This window comes from Mytilus californianus, unplaced genomic scaffold (genome assembly GCF_021869535.1).
Source record: "Mytilus californianus isolate M0D057914Y unplaced genomic scaffold, xbMytCali1.0.p SCAF_5, whole genome shotgun sequence".
Lineage (NCBI taxonomy): Eukaryota > Metazoa > Mollusca > Bivalvia > Mytilida > Mytilidae > Mytilus > Mytilus californianus.
In genome coordinates, this window is record NW_026262701.1 from 42,579,924 (window position 1) to 42,596,875 (window position 16,952).

The window sequence follows — 16,952 nt, forward strand, 5'->3', positions numbered from 1 at the left end:
ATGCCGGCTGACATATTGGAAGCTACCTACGCCTTATTTTTAGCCTGTATTTTGTGTATTCGTATTGTCATCTGATAAAGTCATGCTGATTATAATGTGCACAGTTTCTCTCCTTTCAAAATGTTTCTGTGTGAATCCATCTTGGTTTTCTTACTACAACCGGAAACTACATGTAACATATACTATTGGTATCGGATTTGATCCAGAACTTGTTAATTATTCGTAAAAACAAAAAGGGCCTGGAATGGTGTATTTAATAATCAACACTATTGTCCTATATTAGTTATATATCAAGTTGAATTCTTTGATTTGTCGTTTTAACATCATGCCGGCTAACAAATTGGACCTCGCTATTTTATTAGTATTGATGTGTAAGTAAATTACATATATATATAAGCAGCAATGAACTCGCTGTCATTTTTTTTCAATAACTACATACACTTGACGCACTTTCATGCGAGAGAAAAAAACATTCCGATATTAGCACAGGAATATGTGGGGTATAAACAATGTGAAAGCAACCCTTCTCGAAAACTCCAAGCCACATGCGCTCTTTGAAAGATTTTACAGAAATACGTCAAGTCTTAAGTTCAGCTATTTGTAAGATTTAGGCATGGGGTGATGCATGTACTGTATTCTTTATATTATGGAAAGCTAATATTAAAATAAAGGTTCCAAGCTTATTTTTGTTGTTATTGAACGGTTGTCATGGAAACATGCAGCCATTTTTTTTCAAGAATTTATTATGAAATCTTACATGCCATAAGAAAAATGCATGATTTTTTGGTTGCAGCAATTTTCTGATAAGAAAAATAACAAATCTTTTTCAACGCATCCATCATTTAACATTGTTCGAATTTTTACAAATTTTTATGTCTTAGTTTTCAATTTTTTTTCTATAAGTCTGTATTTTCACATTATTTTGAATATGGCTTAAAAAATACATTTAAAATCAAGCAAAATTGACATTGGGCAGATGATTTCCTTAAAAAATACAATTGCACCCTAAAAATGTCCATATATTGAATCATGGAAAACAGAAAAAGAAATGTTTTTTTTTAAATTTTTGTGTTGCCATAGGAACCAAAATTCATAGATTTCTTAAAAAAAATGACTTAAACAGAATACTTGCTCATGCTCAAGATTTTGCCTATTTGTTATATCAATGCAATTTAACAGACAATGAAAAGTATTATTTGTTTGAAAATTAAAAAAAAATATACTTGTTTTACAAAAATGGTTAACAGGCCATAGCAACAAAAAAAAAAACAAAGCCTTAGCAAACATCCTAAAATTGCTAAAATAATTCACAATCAGCATTAAAAACATGCAAATAAATGTATTGAATACGTATATTAAATGGATTTTGAAGTCTATACTCAATAATTAAGTATTTCACTCTGTTTTTGTTACCATGGAAACAAAAAAGTTCAGATTTGATACTAACCGTTACTTTATATCTGTTTTGCAGCACTGTTAATGTACTTTATTCAACCAACACAAACATGCCATTATATTTCTTCATATTTACAACTTGCAACGTTTGATTCCATGGAGGTGTTCTTTGGTTATTGTACATGTTGTATGACATAAACATTTTAGATGGAGGGACAGAGTTAATAATGTAAGACTGCTGAATTTGGTGTTTCCTAATAATCTTTATTCTAAGTAACAGTGACCTTCACTATAAATCTGACTACCTCAAATTTAAACAAGCATGAACAGTGCTTTAGATCCTTGCCTGTAAAACCACATGTAACATATCCACAGGCATTCCATCTCTCAAGTTTCATTTCAATGATTATAAGGCAACCTTATGACCGCTTAGAAATATAAGGATTCAGCTATCAACAGTTATTACAAGTGTGGACAAAGACCAGCTTGGACAGTATCCAGCATTCTTTGAGTATTGCATGGCAATACATAGTCACATACCGATTGAAAATTCATTGTTCCAGAACAAAATGCAAACTGTTTTACACTGGTCATTTTAAGGGCTCGTTATAGCTTGCTGTTCGGTGTGAGACAAGGCTTCGTGTTGAAGGCTGTACTGTAACCTAAAATTGCTTACTTTAACTACAGTGTGTCTTGGATGGAGAGTTGTCGTATAGTCTCATACCACAACTTATTTATATTGATATGTAACGTATCATGTTAAAACTATAGACCAAATATCAAATCAATGTCTTCAAGCATGATGAATAAAAGTGTGGAAAACTTATAACTTGCGTGATTTTACCAAGGACAATTACTGTGCAAAAAATAGTCAGATCTGAACAAAATTTGAACTTGATCTGTAACCTGTCATGGTAAAACTATATACCAATTACCAAATCAATATCTTCAAGCTTGATGAAAAAAGTACAGTAAACTGATTTGCCAGACTGACGGATAAACGTACAGACTGACGGACAGAGTGCAAACCTAAAGTTCCCTTCTTCTTTGTCGGTAGGGGACTAATTATGTACCGAATGACAACAGCACACTCATTGTGGTGTATCCCTTTCATCTATTCCAGAACATGATTATTTGAAAAATTGGGGGGGGGGGGGGAGAGAGATGTCAGGCCTTATAATCAAATAGATACTACATACGTCAACAATGGAGCCCCAAAGGGTGACTGGGGAATAGCTACAGGTCTTCTTCCGACCGGCAGTACAACCCTTACCAAAGTGGGGCGTCCGTTTGGCTGTGCGGGATGTACAAGTAGGCAGCCACGTCCGGTCAGAATGGGGACGTTTAATCTGATGTCTCGTGTTAAGAGAGTGCATTTGCAACAACTCTTTGGTGGGTCCGTAGGTGGCCTGTTGCAAGGCTAAATTTCTGTCCCCATCCAATACCCAATGATATGGTTTTTTTCACCAAATGTTTTAAAAAGACACAAAAATTATTTTTTTCAGAGTATCATAAATGTTGCTTAACTGTCCTAAAATATATGTCATTTGAAAAGATATAATTTTATTAAATGTTACTTTAAAATAATATATATGAACAGTCAAATCAGATTTCTAGAAAAAAAAACACTCAATTTACATTAACACAATGCTTCAATGAACAGAAGTAGAAATACACAATTTCTTAAATTAGGGTGGTGACAAATAAATCCCGATATGTTATATTTTAGGATTTGCTTATTATATGTAGAATTTACCAAAAGAATTATAGGTCTTTAAAATTAAATTTTTTTTTTTTAAATTGTGATTATTTCTGAATCATCATGGTAAAATTGAAATAAGGAGATAACTGTCTTGTATTCGCAAATTTGGAGGCATCAATTGTGGATTTGATGGTCGCAAATTACTGGCGACCCTTAAAGATTGATGACAACAAATTTCAAATACAATTCAGATATCTCCATTCTAATGAAACTGTCATACATGTATATCTGTGAAAATGGCAATTAAAAATCTTCAAAATAGTGTCTGATCATTCCTAAAAACATTAAGTGTGTAAATTGTGGAATATATACCCTGAAATTTTCTACGTTATCCAAATAAAATTCAACATTACAACGAGTTTTAAATTTCAATTTCTTAACCATTTCGTCATAATTATAGCAGTAAGTAAGGACTACAAAAATGGCTTCAGTAAAAGGAATATCTCAAAAGAAAACTAATGAGTATCTCATAAGAAGATCTGATCATGAAAATGGAAAAAAGAACTTTGTTTAACTTATACTTATTTAATAATTGATCTGGATTAAAAAGCCAAATTTAGGCGATACTATTGGAATTAACTTTAACAATTGCCAAGTTGTATTCATAAATGATTTTGTTTGATAATATTACAAGGATTACACATAATTCTGACTTCAACTGTTTGTGTTGCAAAAAACAACAAGAGATGTAATTTGTCCTATTTTGTAATAGTTGGTGCAATAAGGTCCCTAACATCCTTTTCTTCTATTACACGAATGACAGAATTCAGATCTTCATCAATTTCTGTATTGTTCTCAATATCCTTCCTTCCAAAGATAGACAGGCGTGCAAACTAAGAGGCAATCTGGGACGGTTGCAACCAATCATCACGATTGTAGAACTTTTCCCGACTCTCTTTACGTTATGATTTTATTTCTTTGGAAATATCTGATGGCTTTGCCTTTCTGCCAGATTTTTCATCTTCTTGAAATCTACTTTGTAAAAACATCGATCTTTTACCTTCTTACTGAAGCGCACAAATGTTCGTTCTTTTTTCAAAGCCCAGTCATACTCAGTAGGAGTTTAGTCGCATCTGAATTAGTTTGCAGGTCATCTGAACGGTTAGTTGATCTCAGCATTTCCTTGGATGTTAAAAGATTGGCTTGACAGTTTGCAACCAAGCGATGACTAATCCTATCATATGTTGACTTTTTTTCATTTGAATGGCGTAAAAGATTAATATGATCCTGTAGAGATTGGTACGACGAGAACTGACCAGTGCAACCATGCTCAATACAATAAAACAATTCATCGTACTGATCTCCATTGTTGACATTCTCCTTTCTTTTTTTGGGGGGTTAAAATTTTGCTCATATCCAAATATTTATGACAATATCTAAACACAAGGCCTTTTTCACAGTTTTTCACTATTTCAAGAAGTTTGAAGCTATGATGCAAATATCTTAGATAAGATTTAAAAAAAAATATTGATACCGACATCTCACAGTCTAATGTTTAATTAATCAACATCTGCTTAGAAGATTTATATTATTTTTTAATTATTGAATTCTAGGGGGAAAACAGTGGGATTATCATACTTTCGCCTTTGTAAATTGTATCGTTCGCATAATTAAATTATATTTATTAAAACAAATTGAAACTAATAAACACAATTTATAGAAAATAGTTGTTATTCACTCTGTAAATTATTATAGAAAATAAGTGATTTTGTGAGCACGTACACAATATCAAGATATTATTTTTTTAGAACCCATTAAATAAGCATCGATACGGAAACGAGAGTCTTAAATATATATTCAAAAGGATAGATTGAGTGTTATCAGCTTAACGTTCCGTCGCATACATTTCAAGCATATTGAGACTTCCTTAAAACACAATGTTCAATTAGTTATATATATATATATATATATATATAAGTATGTTTTAAATAATGCCCTAAGTCGGTATTCCAGATCAAATTAATGGCACACTATATACAACATAAACAGAAATTACAAAAAAACACAGGACAGGACAACAGACCACATAAAAATCAAAACTCCTCCGAAAATAACCAAACGTACAACCAAAGTCAAACAACAACGCATATAGTCCCCATCAAACAAGTTCCAAGTTCTTATTTCTCAAAGACGCCAACAGGGGTATGTGAATAGTAACAAGCAAAGTATTATTCACAATATAAAAAAAGTAAAACAGTAATTTAGTGAACATTATAGTTATTCATTAACATATATACATGTACAAAAAGTAATAAATCTTGAGGAAGACACCCAGATTGAATCTACATAGCATGCTTTGTAACAATATAAGGTAACAACTGAATATAGAATAAAGGACTTTTTGTTTTGTTGCCCAAAGCAAGTGATTAACAAAACCTTATTTATGGAAATGAAACTTGAAAGATACCAGTCTTTGCTGACACACGTCGTCATAGAAGAAGCTCACTGTATAGAGAAGTGGGGTTGGATTTCCAGAAAAACTTCTCAAAGTTGAGAGAGTTGCGGTACTAATTTTAGCCCCATTTTTATATCAGCACTTTGCCAGGCTTTTTATGAGATAACAGTTGTCACATTAACAGCAACATTATTTTTTCTACATGTAAAAAAAGGGATGGGGCAGAAAATTTTTTTTGTGGGGAAAAATCTTGCTGTGAATGGGCACTCAACCTCATTTAATTGCTTCAAAATTTTTCATGACAGGGTATTTTATAGCAGCAGACTATATGATGATGGTTTTCTCATGTTTGAAAGCCATACGGTAGCTTCAGATCTATAATTGCTTATATATACATACTTCATTTGAATTCTGGTGGATAGTTGATTTATTGACAATTATATCACATCTCCTTATTTTAAAATAAACATAATTATGACACAAGGTTATGGTCAAACAGTACTTCACTGTTTAAGGGCAATTTGAGTTGTTTTGTTTATTTAAAATCATGGCACTGGAAAATTATATATGTAAAATCTAAAGCCACACTTCAAAATGATACTATATGGACATTGTTTTATTCATAATTTTGCATAAAATCTTAACATTGCACGCCCAGCTATAATTAATAAATTAAATTAAATTATATGGTCAAGTAATTGTAACAATGAGTTTTGCATATAAGCATGACAAGCCATAAATATTTTGTATTTTTAAATCTACAGTATCTTGTTCTTCACATAACTTTTAAGGTGCAATATAGACTACATAAAATATCCAGGTCAATAAAAATCGTGTGGTTCCTTATAATCAAAGATAATCTGGGAGATTTATCAAAGTTTTTTCAAACTTGTTTCCGAATCCAATATTTCAATTTAATGTAACATTGTAATACTTTATTGTTGTAAAAAATTTTCATTAATAAATACTGTTTAAACTAAAGATAATCTACAAAACTGAATTATTTTAGTGCTATAGTTATTTTGTATACATTGTAATAAAGCACTTATTCATTTTAATATTTTCAAAACTAATTGAATATTAAATAAAGAATTCTTCTCATTAGTAGAAGTATAGAGCTCACACACTGTTTGTTCATCATGTTTTATATATGAGATACTTCCGAAATGATAGGTTAATATTAACAGTATTATATTGCAAGTTTATGTATGCTAAAACCTGCTAGCTGCTCTCTAGGGAAAATGAAAGTTATCAAAAAATTGTATTCTATAGTGAAATTATGGAATTATTAGGGTTTAATCTTGTGAATGGGATAGGTTAAAAATAACCAATTTATTTGATAATATCTTACAGGAAAGAAATACATGCCAAAACGTTACACAGTTATCTTTATATCAATAATGTGATTTTTATCTATTCTACACAAAACCACACATGTTTTGTACACCTACAGTAAAAGTACATGTATCTTTAAAACAGGTCTATTCTACATAAAGCAAAAGCACTGGCTCTGACCGGCACAGCTAGTACAGAAACCCAGAACAGTATAAAAGTAGCTATGCTTATGAAAGATGCAGTCACTTTTCAAAGTTGTATTGCCCGTACAAAAATAAAATTATTTGTAAAGAGAAGACCACATTACAAGGACGAAAGTGAAGACAGTTTTTTTGGTATATATCACGCATCAATTTACTAATAGTATTGTACATACATTTTACATTTGGTTATCTTTACATGTAAAAAGAGATGTTCTCTCCTACTCAAAAGATTTATTACAAAAATACAGCAGTAAATATAACTACTGGTAAATACAATGCCACACACAGTACAAAAAATTACAACACTGCTGCTGTAATAAGAACTACTAAACTACTGGTAAATACAATGTCATACACAGTACACAACTACATTATCAAGTATAATGTATATGTCTGTTTAATGCAAACAATTTAAGCTATGAATAGAATTGCACATTTATTTTATAATTCTTGTTCGCATTTATACATTTTTCCGGAAACTTTTATAGCATTGAAAACAATTTAATTTTAAGGAAATAAAAAAGGCAAGATGAATTTAATTCTTTTTACCAGTAATATTTATAAATTTAAAATTTTGTAATTATTAGGTTTTTAATCTAATAAAATGTATAAAACTAATATTATAGGTGACAATTAAGCCATTTGTTATGGAGTTAAAAAATAAATTGTTTTCGAAGAACAGTGATTTACTGTAACTTGAAATGGTTTTGGGCAGCGTATGAAGAATATCAGACACTTGACAATAGATGACACGAAACAGCTAGTAGCACAGTATCATGCTCCTTGTACAAAACCGGTTAACATTTGAAAAGAATTTGTGCATAAATTACCTTCTGATTTTTTCAGATTTGAAATATTCTTGCATGTTGTACTGGTTATGTTTGTGTTTGTTGTGAAGAAAAGAAGACCAATTTAAAGCATTTTCACTGGTTTAAACATTTTGTCAAATTTCATGTTTTTGTTTCCTGCACTATGTTTGATCTATTGTTATGCAACGATATCTCCAAGCTCATGGACATACAAATAACGGAAGATGACTAAAAGGTTCATTTAAAAAAAAAAAAAACAGTTTGATTTCAAACTGAAATTAACTGATTGTTTAAAACTTCTTTTTTGTCACATTGTATTGTTTTATGTTTTGAATTTTGTAATTCTATTTCTTTTGCAGCATTTACTGAGCATCAGGAAAAGGTGATGTCTGATTGAAGATTATTTGGGAAAACCAGACTTTTATTTGCCACTGAGGCTTATAGTATGGGTACAGATACCCCAAACATAAAAAGGATAATTCACTTTAATGTTCAAAGGTCTGTTGAATGTAAGTTTCTATAATAAAGTAATAGCCTATCTAATAATCAAGGATTGCTTATATATGCTAACAGCAAAAATAATTTACGTATTGTTTTCAATTTTTTTAAATCACCATTTTTGTTACTTCACCCCTATAGTCAATAACAACATATAATATTTAATTTCCTGTAAATCCTTTAGGTTATTCACACAACAAAAAGGGAAGAAATGAAGGAGTTATCTCCAATTTAGTTCTAACCATTAAGTTTTTATGAAAATTAAACGGTACATTCAGCGTTTTAAGACATTACTGATTGACATTTTAATTTTGATTAAAATAAATACCTTCAAAATGAGATAATGAAATCAAATATAATTCAACAGCAGATTTATTCCACATGAAATCGTGAATTATTGCAAAATTTTATGATTCTACTACCTACATAGAAATAATAAGATGTGCTATGAGTGCCAATGAGACAACTCTCCATCCAAATCACAATGTATAAAAAGTAAACAATTATAGGTAAAAGTACGGCCTTCAACACGAAGCCTTGGTTCACACCGAACAGCAAGCTATAAAGAGACCCAAAATGACGTGTAAAACAATTCAAGCAGGAAAACCAACGGTCTAATCTATATAAAAAACGAGAAACGAGAAACACTTATGCACCACATCAACAAACGACAACCACTGATCAACAGGCTTCTGACTTAGGACAGGTGCATACAAATGCAGCGGGTTTTAACAGGCGCCAACCTTCACCCTAACCTGAAACAGTAGTGTAACATTACAAAAAAAAAAGACCCATGCATATTTTGTGCACTACAGGTTGTTCCAATTTGATATCTTATTGTCTATGTTTGTCAGGATATCTTGTAAATTCAATTACTTTTAGCATACATGCAAGAGTTAGAGAGAGCTGGCAGAGATGGAATCTATGCAGAAGCTATCATGTATTACAACAACAACGATATAGCAAAGAATGTAGTTTGCCTTGACATCAAAATGGCAGAGTTTTGTAGAACAGAGGAGTGCAGGTGGAATTTCTTGGGTCACCATTTTGGATGTCTTCAAGAAAGGTCATTGAGAGATCACATGTGTTGTGATAACTGTGTTAAAAAGTGTTCCTGTCCAGAATGTTCCTGTAAGGGCAGATATCTAAAATGAATTACATTAGAATTAATAATTGACTTTAACAAATATTTTTAACATGTTATAACTAACAAAATTCCTGCATGTATCTATAAAGAATGTAGTGCTCTGTCAGAATAAAATGAGTGTGCTAAGATTACTGGTTCCGCTGCTAAAATATTTATGCCCTGCTTAATACAGTAATTCAAGGATAAATAATATATCGTATTATGACCAATTGGTACATGTATATTGTAGATTACAATGATAAGTCAATGACATATACAATGTATAAGGTGGAGATTATATCATACATATATAATTTACAGCTTGAAATAAAGACCCATTTTGGCACATCTCCACATAATGTTGGTAAGGAGGGAGCGACCCCACATCGATGAACTGATATTGATTTTTAAAATTTATCATATATATTATTATTAAATGCACTGCTTACTTTGCAGATGGCAGACCAATTGTTAGCATGGATTATAAAATGACAATGGAAGTATCAGCTACAACACGGATATGTTTAAAGCAGTCTATAACTGTAATGCCATGCCTTAAAAAAATAAATCATTTGTTTTGTTTCATTTAGTAGTCATATTTAAACATAAAAAATGCCATTAAAAGAATTGTTTAGTTGTGTTATTAAATAAAATCCCATTATTATATGGAGTACCCTTTTCTGAAACAAGGCAAAATTTAGAAAAAAGCATACCTAACAAATGATCTGTAAATCTCATTCTAGTTTATCTTTATGAATGTTTACTAATTATTTTGATACTGTGAAGATAGGGGAGAATTCTTATTTATTTTTTTTCGTTTTCCTTCGCTTTGATCGAACAACATACAATATTTTACCCCCCCCCCCCCCCCTTTTTCCATGAAATCTATCCAAGTGGGCCTCTTGTTTAAGTCAAATTGAAAAACTACTAAATTTTTTTTTTGATAATGATGAATTTGTTGCAATACAACTTTTTAATGACAAGAAAGACTATATACCTTCATGACCTTTCTCTTTTTGACTATACACGTCTTTATACATGCCTACTATATCATGGTTTTTATGCTGTACTTCACACCCCCATGCATATAAAATTTGCAATAAAAATCCTAGAATAAACAAAATTAATACTAAAGTTGGTGTTTTGGGTAAGAATATTTGATTTGCCGTTTTTACTAGGCCGCACCACTTCCACTAAACATGATATCCTTCCACTTTCAAGGTTTAATATCCCCACAAAAAAGCAATACATTTTTTAAATATATGTTTCAATTCAACATAAACTTTTAATCAAACAGAAAAAAAAATAAAAAAAAAAAGGAATATTTAATTTCACTCACTGTTTTGACATGAGCCGGAAACTGGAGTTGAAATACAAGAGTAGTACCTTTACTGCAATGCTTTGAGGCTGAAAACAGGATATTAACCCTTCAAAATCCTGCACTGCATACTAAACTCTCTTTTGAACTGGCAGAAAATGTTGCAAATGTGTCCAACAAAGATGTGATTAGAAAATGAATTAGCCTAATTAAATTCCAATTATATTGGAAACATCATAGCTACTGTACATGCTTATTCTACTTAAATTGACAATTTTGAGTGTCAATACAGCATGCAGGTACACTAGAAATGTTTTTTTGTTAAATAAAAGTTTTATCACATATCCTAAATAATATAAACAATTTCTTGGACCTGAAAAAGGTGTAGCATATACATATAATAATTGTTTTACATTTGACATGCAAATTCTTTTAGACCATGAAGCAGATTTTAGAAATCAGATTCGTTTAAGGTAGATGGGATGTTTTTTTCCGCGTATCCCTTCTGGCCACGTTGCAAAAATACTTTTTGGTTTAAAAATATTAAACCAAGTATCATTCATTGAATACATCTAAAACTTGAAATTTAAAGATTAAACTATCCAAAAATTAAGTGTCTATTAGTATATATATGATTTTCATAAAAAATGTTTTTTGTTGTTAAAATCAAGGGCCGATAATTATATTGAATTTGATATGACAATTTATTTGTGATTTGTTAATACTTCAAGAAAATAAGGCCCTGTCCCCCCAATTTAATTGACATTTCAGAGGTATTTATGAAAAGCAATTACACTAATTGATTTTTAACTTATTCCATTGTTTAATATTTACTCGATAACAAAAAATTAGGTTTCCCCTACGTAACTCATAAAAAAAAACTGACTTCGTTAATTTTAATGTATTTTAACAAACAAAGAAAAGGTCCAAGATCCCCAGTTTTTCTGTAAAATTTGAAAGCATATTGACCTAGAAGTCTTTTACAGAATTTATGAAAGATCTATCATCGAATATACATGTATAGACACCCCAGCTACCTTAAAAACAGATTTCAAATTTATTACACATTGTTAGGGGTCAAGCTATAGACATTTGAAGAAATTTGAAGAAAGAAACCTAAATGCCAAGGTCAGTTCCATCCAGACAAATCCTTCTTTGAATCTACTCATGAAAATGTGCTGCATCCAGATATTCACTTGACACCATTTTTATATTCTTAGAAGACGGATGGACACGACCCAGACATTTCTTAAATGGCATTACAGATCTTAAATCATCAATCATCATGAGTTCATCATCGTGATATGATGCATGTGAATGATTTGTACATCGTATTTTCACATCTGAAATTTGATCAAAATTATCACAGACTGATTTAATGCTTGACAGAGCTCTTGTTTTCTTTGAAGTATTCTGATTTAATTTATTTGAGAACATATGCTTAATATACTGTTTTGTTAATTTTACTAAGCATTCCATCTGCAAATCGGTTGGAATATGGGAATCGATTTTCCCTTGAGTGTTTAAAAACATGGAACACAGTCATAGCTGCCTTTTTTTCACTAAGCAAATCTGTTTGCTGCATTAAAACACGCAAAACTTCTAAAGCATACTTGCTTAAATTGCTTTTCATCTTGAAACAATTAAACACTGCTTCATCAAGCGAAATAAACGTTTTCTGTCTGGAAGCTTACAAACACTCAACAACTCCTTGTACAATAAACCTAAATTTAACACAAGGGTAGCATAGTTTAGTATCCCATCTGTTTTCTCAACATGTTTGCTTTTCTTTGCATCATTCTTAGCTGTGGTTGTGACATGCATCCTTCTGTATTTGGATGTCTACAGTTTTTCTATCTGATAAAGTGATAGTGATAATAGAAGCATCCTCTGCAAAAGACATTTAAAACAACCAAATGTTTTTGGGGGATAGTTCTATGATACCTTTTCAATTTGTTTCTTATACATTGTAAATTTGTATAATAGTATACAATTTCTTGCTTTTGCTAAAAATTTACATAACTGTAGTGTTTTTCTAAGTTATTAAGAATTTAATGAGAAATGTTTTATTTAGTAACAGGGAATTCACAAAAAAAAATATTAAAAGTCTGAGAAAGCCAATTTCAAATTGGTCATTAGTAAAATAATTTGATTATGATACTAAGCATAAAATTCATTTTCATTTTGTGCAGGTGAAAAGATAAATGCAACTTGCGTTTGTTTATTTGACAACTTTTTGTGTTTTTGTCAGAAGTCAATGATAATATTGTGTAAAATTTTGACTTATTTAAAAACACTTTTATCAACAATAAAAATGTTTACCTCAAAGAAATTAAGGAATGTAATGCGTTCTTGTTGTTGTTTAGTATAGGTAATGTTTTCCTACAAATTGGATGAGTGAAAAATCTAACAAGTATAATAACTTTTCAGGAATGGGAATGCATTTTAACCAATATTCTCTTTATTCTTTTGACAGTTTTTATGAAACTTTGTGTTTTTGTTTTTTACAAAATAAGAGTTTTGAATCGGTCCAAAACAAAATTTAGTATTTATTAAAAGAGTCTTAATATTTTTTTACCTTTTGTCAAGTAAACCCAGTTTTTTGTCTTCATCTGTAATAAAGTTAGGAGGGATGTGTCATGTTTGATTTGAGTTTCCATTCCAAAATATTCCAAAATCATTTCTTTGATTATGTGCCTCGATAAAGGTCACAATGAAGTCCCTGTCTGCATCATATGCAGAGTTGACATCTTTAAAGTTTTTCCGCTTTATTCTGCTTATTTCACACATCATAGTTTCAACTTTCTTAATAATTAAATTGCACAATAAAGTAAAAAGGCAACTCACATTGTTTGTAAAAACTTATTAAGAGGTATCAATTGAAATATTTTGTTGCAGCAAGTGTCATTTTTATAAATCATTTTTTTTTCGTCAAAGATTGAAAATACATTTTTTATATTTAGCATAGTTTTAGTGTATTTTTGTTTCCATTCTACTCCTTAACAAAATTGTGTGTATTTTTTAATATCCGGTTAGTAGTATCAATGATAAAAACATCAATTTTTATGAAATATGTAAATGTAATTAGATTTGGTATCTTATATTGTTTTTTTTTTTTAAAAAAAGGTGAAGACAATGTTCAAGTGGATTAAAACTACATCTAAAACCCTCTCTCTTAATATCTAGTAGTGTATATACATTATATGTACCGGTATGTTGTTATAGGGATTAAATGGATTTTTTTACATGCATTTAGTTCTCTGTAATTATATTTTTATTGATTTTTAAATTAACAGATAATACCAAAATTACTTAAATGATATATATGAAATTAGTCATTTTTCACATAAACTTATCCTGAACATGCATAAATTATTTTCGACTAGATGTTAAGCAAACAACTATCAGTCAATACTGTATCCACTTATATATGGAAAGACACAATATACCAGAAAAATAGATATATATTATGTATCTTTTTGACAATCATTATTGTTAATAAATACTACCTGGATGCTTCTTTTATCAAACAAGAAAAAAGTTGAATGCTTTCATGTAATTCATGAGAAGATGGAAAAATACAAAGGTTATTTGGATGAAGATGTCCAAACTTGTCTTGTATGTTGTCTGTCCCAATCTCTTAATTGTCTTAATCTCTTGGCTCCAGAAAACCGCTCTCTTGTCAACTGATCACCACCTATTTATCAGGTACATAGAGAAACCAGACACCTTTTTAACTTTGTTGAAACAAATGCTTTACAACACATTAAGCTACATTGGCAAGGCAATATAAAGTAGCTGAGTTTAATGACAGAACTGAATAAATCACCCTACGCTTACATTACGTTCAGGTATAAATCCAACCTCCAAATCCCAATAATTGCTATTCCTTCCCAATTACACAAACCAAAAATCTGGAAAAACATAAATATTGCAGAGTTTAAATTATCTTTTTGAATTTTTGAATATTTTAAAAACCCGTAAAATGACGTTTCACCTCGGCCTCTAGTAAGTGTTCTACTACTAGACTTTCAGTGCTTTTAACGAGTTCCTTCACTACTATCAAAGAACTGATCATGATTTTTTGTAATAAAACATATGAAAATAGTGGAATTAACCATTTATGGAGTGTAAAAAATTCTTTGTTTGTTTGAGATAAATTACGTGCTTTTTATGGTCCTTTTGATTCAGTTGATAGTTTTGACTTTTCCACTCTTTACACTACACTTCCACACAATCTTATCAAACAAAAGTTTTCCTATTTGGTTAAAGGTCGTCCGATAAATCTGATTGCAAAATGTATTTGCTGCAACTCATATAAAGCCTTTTTCTCAAACGAGAAAGGTAAATACGCTAGATATACTGACAGGAGGTGTGATGAGACGATTAAAGCCTTAAATTTTCTCCTTGACAACATTTATGTACTTTTCGGCAATAAAAAAAAATTAATTGCTTACCTCCACTTTATTTGAACTTTGGTGGACAGTTGTCTCATTGCCAATCATACCACATCTCCTTATTTTTATATTGTATTTTATTATATGGTCAAAGTATATCTAATTGGCACAGGCTAACACATATTTAATTGTTTCTGAAGCAAAGAATTGATGATCCATAAAAACTGCAATCTTTCAATATTTAAACATTTAGTGCTTTGTTTTTCAGCTATATTTCAAGTTTCAAAATAATTATTCTGTACATACATTTTTTGTTATTCTGATCTTGTTTGATATGTTAATTTTTTAAATTTAATGTATATTGTATACATATTACAATAAATATAGCCTAATCTTAATTTCTTATGGTTTGTATCACAATTTCTAAATGCGCAAACATGTAAATATGTTGTATTTTGTGAAATAATTATAGCATTGTTCTAATTAAATTATTTACTGGTATTTGTAAAATGGATGTATTACAAAATGTAGCTTTCTATCAAAAATATCTGCATTATTGTTGTTATTGCATGTAAAACTTATATGTATTTATAAGTACATTCTGCATAGTTCACCTGTCAATAATTGGGAATGATCTCATTTGATCACCTGAGGAACAACTTCTCCCATAAAACTTAGACTTTGGATAAATCTACTTATTTCTTTACAAATTATTTGGATATATAACTTAATTTCATCTTGCTCTGTACTGGATTTGCATCTTGCCATGCTTTCTGAGGGGCATTAGTGTCTAACCCCTCCAGGAATTTGAGGTTGTTAATCTGAAAATTGATACATGGTAAATGAATAAAAACATGTGTATGAGTCTATAAAGTACAGTAACTTTTTATGAAGTATTGGTTTGGCTCATAGTTGAAGGCCGTACAGTGACCTATAGTTGCTTATATTCTACGTCATACCGCATTTTCTTATTTTTAAATTGAACGAACAGGAAAGTGTAGATTTTCAAAGCTTATTTACAATAGTCATCATAGTAAAACCTGGATTTGTTTTTGTCTAAAAGTTTTTAATACAAATGTGTAACCATAATGTAATTTAAAATGATTGACAATGAGGTATTCTGATTATAGTATACCAGTTATTTTAAGTTTAAATTTATATATGTTCCCGTAGTTATATTTCGATATGGGTTTAGTTAACGTTAAATGTATACATGATGCATTTCTTGGAATGGTGTTGCTTTATTATTGATGTTTTAAAGTTGACATTATCTCCAATAATTGTTAGTGTCTTTCTGTTGTTCACTGCCTCAGTTGCTGCTGTGTTGAAGGAACCTCCTAGTATATCCAAAACGTACAGAGATTTTTGGTAGCTAAGGGTAACGCCAATGGCTTGTAAACAATCATAAACCTGTTTTCAAAATAATCAGAAAGGCATTAATTAATCAGTTGAAACAATGCCTGTATCTAGGATCTCTCTCCTGTTTATGAGACAGGTCTATGAGCAGCGAAGAAGTCCTGATAAAGTGAAATTCCTGTTAACCCTGCCCTGAAACCAAGATCATCACTAAAATAGCCTGTTGACTGATAATTTTTGTTATGGAAGTTTGTGAATAAATATTTAGGCTAATTAATTAGGTAGAAAAACGAAAGAGAAGGTTTAATAATGCCACTTTTATACCATCTAAAGAAGTGGAGGGGCCGAATCTTATCCC